General features: G+C 30.1%; 1 long non-coding RNA gene across 1 annotated transcript in view; it reads right to left on the bottom strand.

Moving 5' to 3' along the window:
* LOC118746625 overlaps window positions 1-9000 on the bottom strand; it is a 19938-nt gene extending 10938 nt beyond the window's left edge. The window contains exon 1 of the long non-coding RNA XR_004993862.1: window positions 8990-9000. This is a non-coding gene — a long non-coding RNA (uncharacterized LOC118746625). The remainder of the gene's footprint in view (window positions 1-8989) is intronic.
* Between the last annotated feature and the right edge of the window lie 627 nt (window positions 9001-9627).

Below are 9627 nucleotides of genomic sequence, written 5' to 3'. Positions count from 1 at the left end.
AGAGATCCTAAATCTCTTTTAAGGGATTAAGCCAAAAATGTCTATATGTCTAGTGTCCGCAAAAAAAGGGCAGGAGTTGGATAGCACTTGAAGGAAAACTTCGTTCTCTGAGAAACTCAGTGCTTTAAACAGACCAAAATCTGCAGTGCCAATTAAGCTGCTATATCGTGCCTGGAAACGCTCATTTCTCGCTACAAATTTTCCGAATTTAAATACATTTGTTGAGACTTGCAGGGCAATTCTGGCAACTGTCTTTCAACTCACCATAGTCTTTCAAAAGACAAAAACGTTTCGTAAGACAGTGATCAATTCTGGCAACTACTTACCCTAAAATCTCTTTACTGTATTGCCTTTCGAAAGACTAATTGAAAGATCTGCTAACGAAAAGCTTTTTAAAATTAAAATAAATAAAGAAAATATATACACTTTTTCTTTTAAAAACAAAAAAAAAAACGAAGAATTAAAAGAAAAAATAAATAAAAATATTAAAAAAAAAAATGAAATGAAATATGTTTTTTTGTTATTTATGGCCTTATAACAATTATATTCAACAATTCTATTGAGCTGAGGCCGGTTCTAATGAAAAAATTTTGTGAAAAAACAACAATAACAATTTCTGCCTAGTTGTAAATTGTAGTTTTTACACAACATTCTGTCATTAGAAACGGCCTCAAGCTCAATAAAATTGTTGAATATAATTAAATGAAATAGAAAATATAAATTTTTCTTTTCTAAACAATCAAATTTAAATATTAAAATAAAATTAAATTAGAAAAAGAAAATAGTACCTGAAAATTAAATTAAATTAAAAATATATTTATATTTTTGAAACTAAATTTAAAAATTGAAATAAAATTTAATTGAAAAAAAAAATATTAAAAGATAAAAGAAAATTGTACTTAAAAATTAAATGAAATTTAACAAAAAAAAATTATTTTAAAAACAAAATCTAAAAATAATAAATATTTAAATTAGAAATACAAAAGCATTAAATACGTTTCTTAACAAGTAATTTTTGGGCAAAAAACAAAACCGACTTCAATTCTCATATAAAAATTTAAGATTATCGTTAATTTATTCAGGATCCGATGATCGGATTTACATCAAATTAGTATGGGACCACCTGTGAGGTAACACCTTTCCTTTAAAAAATTAAAATTATTAAAATCGCTTAACGTGGTCTGCATATTTGCATACATATAGACATACATATGCATCTATCTACATAACACAGCAAGATTACGATGGGAATTGTTGAAAAACTCGCATTATAACTTTCTAGTTTTTCATAAAGGCAAAATATGATTTCTTTTCACGGATTGCTATAATTCACTGCACCGTTATAATGTGTATGCAGCTATTTTCCTTTTGCCAACATGCCAACATGTAAATATGCAAATTTTTTAACGTTCGCTTAGCCTCACATCGTGGCAAATTTCATGAAGAAAATGCTTACTCAATTGCGGGGATGAAAATTCTGGTTTTTGATCGGAGATGAGTACATGTTAGGGAATCTTAAGCTCAGTAGATGTATATTATTTTTTTGAGCCATATGAATAAAAACTAATGCCGAATTTCCACTAGGAATTGAAATGACAAAAAATGTATGCCATTTAAAAAAATGCCATGTGGAAATGAACTTAATGACAATTTTTTTAATGTAATGACACGATTATTTTTTAATGCCCGACTTTGTCATTTGTAATTTTTGCCATTTAATGCCTAGTGGAAATCCAGCAGAAGCAATAGATTTTTCTTAAAATTTCAGATTTTTGGCACTATTAGACTGGAGAGTTTACTCCGATTTTGCTTCAAGAAAATACTTTTGGGATAATCATTTCCAAAACTATCTTCAAATTAAAAAAAAAAAAGATTTCACCGACTCTGATCAAGTGGATGTTTTTAACGGCAATAAAATTAACTCGCCGCTTTGGCTAGATAAGAATTGAATATACAAACATTCATGCATTTTTCAGTTGCATGATATGTAGGTCCGTACCCCGCTAGTTCGTTTAACATGCATATGGATGTACATTAGGGTGCTACTTAAAAATATCAACATCTAAATTTTATAAATATGGGACACTGTTTTATTTTGTTCTAAATACATACAAAATAAAGACATCCAAAAAATCTAAACATTTAAACAAATTTTGAAGCGTCGCTACCAGAATTTACAATTTTTTTTTACTTTTTTAAAGCGCAAAAATTCGAAAAAAATTTAACTTGAAATATGATGAATTTGTCATAAGTATGTGTTATTGAAACTTATTCATATAAATTCATAAACTCGATATTACTGGTAAAAGTAAAATTTTTTGTCGAATTTTCGCGATTTACAAAAAATAAATTTTTTTAAGGCCTGGTAGCGACACTTAAATTTTTTTTTCGAAAATTATTAAATTTTCGTGGTAGCTTTTACTTTTTCCATATAATAAAATACTGTTAATATTTTTAAAGAACACCCTAATGTAATATAGATACATATACATCCACTTATACAAATTCGTACACACCCTGCAGGGAAATCATTAACTAGAGCGACACAATTCTGGTTCCGAACTAGAATAACTTCGACAATTTCGAATCACTTAGCGATGAGCGAAATCTGTTCTCGAAATTTTGCAGTGTTTCGATTTTCTAGTCGATTTTTGTCGTTCAACCAAAATCGACCCGTGTAAACGGCAATTCAACCGTTAAATGCTAATGCTAGACCGTCTTTTTTCTTGCTCAAGTCACATAAATTTTTAACTTTAAACTGGCTTGCAGAAATTTTCACTACTGGGTGCTTACGAGCACCCACGTGCGCATGTGCACAATTGAGCTGCCAAGCATAAAATTGAAGATGGCATAATTGCCTTAATACCTTTTCAGCGTTTTTCCGCCTGCAGTGTGCATAAATTATGAGGGTCCATTTCGGCTGGGTGACGATGACGATGACGACGACCGTTGTATGACCCTAACTATTGTAATTTCCATGTAACGTTAGAGAAATATAAATTTTTTGGCTAACTAGCAGCGGCTTGTCTTGCATTGGCATTGAGCAAAGCACTGGCGTGCCATTCGAGAAATCCGAGGTTGGAATTCGTGAGCACCGGTTTTTTTTTGTTTACGAAAGCTACTTAAGTGAAAAATGATTTTAATTTTTTGAATTTTATATGGAAATTGACAGAAAATAAAAAAATCGTCTTCCATTTAAATTGCTGGTGAAACCGGTGTTAATTGCTTTAGAAAGAAAAAAATTTAATGTAATTTAGTTTTTACAAACTTACTTTTTTTCTTTAATTAAATTTGTTTCTTTTTTAGATTTCACTGTTTAAAAGAATATATATTTGTAATTTCATTCAACTTTTGGGAACTTACTTTTTCTTTTTTGAATTCAATTTCTGTAATTTTTTTATTTTGCGGCTTCAAAAGAAATTTATTTTTTTTTTGTTTTAATTTCAAATTTTTTGAAAATTTTATTTCTTTTTTTAATCTTAATTTTTAATTGAAATTTCTTTAAAGTTTTTGCTTTTAGATTTTATTGTAAAACGCGAATTTTTTTATTTAAATTTTTTAAGTGTTTTGTTTTAAAAAGATTTTTTAATTTCATTTAGACTTTGTCTTTTTATTCAAATTATTTTTTCAATTTTTAGATTTTTTTAATTTTAAACTTTTTTTCATTTTTTTTTAGTTTCATTTAGATTATAGGAATTTACTTTCTTTTTTAATTAAATTTCTGTTAATTTTTTTATTTTATTGTTTTAAAAGAAAACAATTTTTTTTTTAATTTCCCTTAATTTTTAGAAATTCATTTTATTCCTTTTTGTCTTAATTTTTTTCTTCTTTAAATTTAAATTTCTCACAATTTTTAGGTTTTGTTGTGTGAAAAAGGAATTTTTTTATTTAATTTAATTTGTATGTTCCTATTTGTTCTCTCTTTTTTATTTATATTTTTTATTTATAATTTTTCAATTTAATTTTAATTTTTTATATATATATTTTTAAGTTTCAAAAATTTTATTGTAAAAAAATATATATATTTATTTACTTTCATTCAGCTTTTAGAAATTTTATTCTGTTTTTTAATTAAATTTTCTGTAAATTTTTTGGTTAAACAAAATTTTTTTTTTTTTTTCAATTTCATACAATTCGTATAAAATTATTGTATTAATTTTTAATCTTAATTTTTCTTTTTTATTTAGTTTCATTTAAATTTTTAGTTTTTTATTGGTTTAGAAAGAAAAATACCTATTTTGTCTTTATTTAATTAAATTTTCTAGAAAACATTTTGCTTAAGGAAAAACAGAATAACGCTAACACCTCTTCGCTAGCAGGTATTTCAATTAGTCCTTCGAAAGACAGAAAAGAGCTTTTTAGATAGTTGCCAGAATTGATTAATTTCTTGCGAAAGAGTGTGGTAAGTTGATAGAAATTTGCCGGAACTGCACAGGATGTGATCTACAATTTTCGCAATTGGTATTTTTCATTGCATATATACAAGCGTTCATGTATTTATGTATGTATGTGCATATGTATGTAGTATACATTTTAAGATTACTCATCATTGCGAATCGAACTATTTTTTCCTCCCGTCTTCATAATAGGCATACCCAAGTGCAATTTCAATGCCGTTTTTAGCGCTTCTGATTTTGCAATTTTTCTTTCATTATTCACACAGGCCATACTTAACTACATACATATGTATAATTCACTCAAATTACATGCGTCAACAAATATTGTACTATGTAGATATCTACACACCACAATTGTCTGGTCAAATAGCCTAACCACACACTAACACACACACCCTAAATCCGCAATCACTGTTGAATTTATGACATTCCTGTCACATGAGAAACAGTTCAGTTGAGTTACGTATGTACGTACATACGTGCGTGGCAAGTCGGTCACTTGACTGCGAAGTCCAAATAGCTAAATAAAAAACGTGCGATAAGATTCTGATTCCGTGTAAAAATGGTTTTGCCAATAACACTTACATACATACATATCAACCGACATATAAATGACTAAATACCTTTATACTTACATGCCTAAGTATACATATGCGTAGACATACATATATATATATATATATATGTGCAAGTAAGTATAAAAATATTTTCTTGCTGGCGCCACAGGTACTTAAGCCATGCGATTACTGTCATTTAAGTCTATTGACGTCGATATATACATACATACCTACATACAAATATGTAGCTATGCACACATTTATAAAGTACAAAATAAAAATTCTTAAGATAACGTAATAACAACGGTTATTTTAAGTATGCATTTATTTATTTCAGAGTAATTTCATTCTTTGCTAAAATGTCAATGTACAATGCGAAAATTTCGCAAACAATACCAAGTAAGAGTAAGTGAATATCGAATATGTTTATTTCCAAGAGTGCGCCTACTTACACATATACATACATATATGAACTACGACCTTCGCTGAAAATTCAGTACTTATGAAAAGAACCTATTAGCACAAACCGACAAACGCTTGCTTATAGTGCCAAAGAAAAAGCAACAGAGAACCTATAACGGTTATGGCTTAAACCAGGTTATTATCTTGACAGACAGCCAAACTGCTGTTAAGGACCTCCGAACTATTCAGGCAACAGCAACACTTGCGGAGTGTGCCTTAGCAAGCTGAACTTTCTTGGTCGGTCTGATCAATCGAGCTTGTGTTCTTAGGCTGGGGGTACAAATTTTTTCTAAATAAAATGAGATCGCCACTGAACTCGTGCAAAAAGGAGCACTCTAACCCATTTCATCCGCCTAGAAAGGGGCGTATTTTAATTTTTTTGGTATGCAATTTTATAGCTTATTAAATTCTAGTATAATAAAGTGCAAGTTTTAAGTTTCTAAATACTCGCGTTGATTTTTGATCATTTTTTTGCTGGCGGTGTTATGCAATCTTTTCCATATAAAAAATTACTTTGTTTGTTGATGTGCTATCTTTTGTCGCGGGTTGTATCCCCAACCAAAACTTGGGCATCTTCTAATAGTTAGCGCTGTTGATTAGATTCAAACACAATGTGATTGTTCACACCTGCTTGGTTATTAGGTTATCTGATTATGTTGTTATATTTTTTATATAGTTTACAATATTTAATTGAATACGAGTACACTACAAAATATAAATTTTGAAAAAGCAAACCTGTTAACACGGCAAGTGTAAAATCCACAATGTTGACGGGGCGTATGAGTGATTTTTTTTTTTTCATTTTCATTAAGGGGTTCTAACACAATTGAATTTTGCCAATTGACCCAATTTGCATACGTAATTGCATCGTGTAAACATTATCCAACCTTTTTATAGATATTTCTCTAATTTTTGGAATATTGCAACCGGATTCCCACAATCGCTATAGCTAATTTTGATCGCCAAAAAAATAATAAAAATAAAAAATGCAACAGCATGCAACTTCTTATTTTATGCCCCTCATACTGCCAAACAGTGTGACCAGATGATCACAAAAAGCGAAGCAAAATTGGGTTTGAAAAAAGATTAGAAAAAATTATACCCTTTGAAAAGTAGATGAAGTTAAAAAGAAGTCAGCATATTCATCCGTCATCAATTTTTTAATTCCTTCTCATCAAAACGCAAATTACCATCTATTAGGCTAATAATGGCTACATTATTTCAAGGTATGCAAAAAGAAATTCAGTTTATTTTCTACAGCAGACTACATTAGTAAATAGTACGCCAACAAATCACAATGTAAAAAAAATCAAGAAAATTGTTTAGTATTTTTTTTTTAATAAAAAAGCTAAGAAAGTATTTTCTCAAAAAATGGTATTTTTATAAGTTACAGTCCAAATTTTAGTATGGATACTTTAAGTAAAAAAGGCCAGAAAAAACCACAAAGTCGGACCTAGTTCTGAGGCTATGGCATAAAATAAAATCCTAAATCTAGTATCAAAAAGGCTAGCCTGGTCATACCGCTGGCAGACTTGGCTGATTACTTATTGTGTGCTAAAAATCTTAGAACAATTGCTTTTGTTTTTAGTAAATTTTGAAAACAATTTTTCACTTATTTAACAACTTTTTGCTTTTAAAACTTGAATTTAAAATAAATAATAATCTACAATTTAAGCCATACATTTTTGCTTTTAACTTTTAGGTGCATGATCTTGGAAGAGCTAAACTACTTGCCTTTGAAATAGAATTGTGAAGAACGAAGCATTTCACCTTTATTTCTTCTGACCTCGTGACTGGAACTAAAATTGTTAAGATGCCGCAAAGAAGATATACAGATGCCTGTAAGTACCTAGCAAATCATAAATTAATTTTAGAGCAACATTTTTGATATAATTTCGTATGATTTTATGTTTCTGTGGCGCTTTTATAAACAACTATTAACTCAAATGATACAAGATTTCCATTCATTCTTACCAAAATTGAAATATGTACCATTTAGGTTACTAAAAATACGGTGTTGGCATGAGGCGATTTTACAGGCAACTTTTAGCTAAAAGAAAAAAATTGCAAAAATCGCCTGGTGTGAACGGCCTTTCAACTAATCGCTTCCAATGAAGTTGGGGTGCAACCAACTTTGCATTACTATATAATAGCTACAAGTTTTGAAAAAGATTTTAAGTAGTACCGTATGGCCTGCTTATAGACAGTGCCCAGTCAACACACCTGTCAGAACCAAAGCAAAAAGTAGGAGGTTTCGTTGAGCTGGCTACAATCCAACTTCTATAAGCTTTTCATAAGCTTTACAGTTTTCTGCAATGTCACTGTACCCTGGCCCTGAAATCAGACTTGAAACTTGAAAGTTCTCCTAGTGGATCGTGAGAGAGATGAGACACTGCCCGACCAGTTTTCATCATACAATGAACCAACCAGCGCTAAGATTGCCGCCTGGCTGTAAATGACATATATTTAGCCAGTCGACTGTCACCTTAGCTTGAAATGCGCTGCATAAATCTGGCAGCTTAGACATGAGAATTGCGGAGAGTTCCTGACAGAACACACCTCCTCCAACTCTACTGTCTACTTCGGCCCATCTGGTAAAATCTTAATTGGTCATCTGTTCCAGAGCCAGTCATTCTTCCATTCACCCTAAAAGTATGCTAAACACATAGCAGTTCCGGTGTGAAGTGGGAATAGGCGTATGAGTAATTACTTATTACGCATATTTTTCCAGTGAAAAATATTAATTTATATTGAACTGAAACTTCTGCTGAATGTTACTAATATATAAACAAACAAACAAAAACATGCTACGATCAATATCTTCTGAGTTATTTTTTCAAGCTAACGACGACCTCCACGCTTGGCAACAACAAAAGTAGCATAATTTTTGCTTTTAATAAGCTACAGCTGCGGCGATGGCGAGCAATCAAACCTACCTACCCTACAGTTTATTATGCTTGTTTTGTAAGTACTTAAAAATAAATAAGAAAATCCAAGACATTAAAAAAAAACAAAAAATTTTAAACGTTCAATGACAAATTCCACTATCAAGAAAATCCCATAGAATGCGCGCATACACACACATAGATACATACATATATTTTATAAAAGAAACGATAAAAATGTAGCAAAATACCTTTGATGTATGAATAAGTTTTTGTATATATGTATGTATGTACATACATAGATATCCGGTATTTATGCTGCTACTAATAAATTAAAAAATGACTTACAACATTGTAAAAATGCGATTACAAATTTAAAAATTCCAAAATGCTTACGACAACAGCATCATCATCATCACTTGAAAATGTTGTATGAAAGCCCAACGCTATTCGGTATTACAGTGAACATTAAAAAGTAACCAAACAAACAAAAAACAAGACAAAAAAAAAATACACAAAAATGTGAATTCTGAATACATACATATTAGTATCTAATACTTGATACACAAACAATCAAATAAACTAACATACAACTTTGGCATTTCAGCCATTAATTCATAAAATCATCAAATACACGACGCACACTTCAGTTACATACACACCTACATAGATATGAGCATAGAAACACACATGTGTGTACATACGCACAGTTATTACAAAAACACGTAATGTACAAATGTACATTAAGGTGCCTCACCAAAAACAGTGGTGGTTCTTTCAAGAAAATTATAAAATTTATTAAAACCAAACAAAAAATGGTAACATTTACGTAAGCTGCACCGGTTTTAAAGTACAAGTGCAAAAGATTTTTATAAATATGTAATATTTTCAAATTTTCTTTTTTTCAAAAACACCACAGAGGATAGAAGTGTCTAAGCTTAATAACTTTAACTTGTTTAATAACTTTATCAACGGAATCAAAATAAAAAGATTTTTGATTTTTTTTTTCAAGTCAGTCCAGCTCGCTTAATCCTGATATTTTTCCAAACTATTTTGGCAGAAGTCTTAAAATGTCATAAATTTTATAATTCCGATAGGAAAACGGTACCTATGTTTTTTTTTTTTTTTTTTTTTTTTGGAGAGTCATGCATCCTACTCCACATGTGTACATACATGCAAACATTCCAGCAATTGTAGAGTCACACAAAAAGTCGTCGCAACAGAGTCAAATTCAGTTTCGAAGTCAGCAACGCAGTCGCAATCGTTGACAGTGGCAGTCCGTGTGTGGAATGCGGTTTTGTAACTTCTAGAATGAATTTCTTAAGT

This window comes from Rhagoletis pomonella, unplaced genomic scaffold (genome assembly GCF_013731165.1).
Source record: "Rhagoletis pomonella isolate Grant_MI unplaced genomic scaffold, Rhpom_1.0 Rhpom_scaffold_00011, whole genome shotgun sequence".
Lineage (NCBI taxonomy): Eukaryota > Metazoa > Arthropoda > Insecta > Diptera > Tephritidae > Rhagoletis > Rhagoletis pomonella.
Note: the sequence above shows the minus strand (reverse complement) of the source record. Positions and strands in the feature narration are given on the sequence as shown.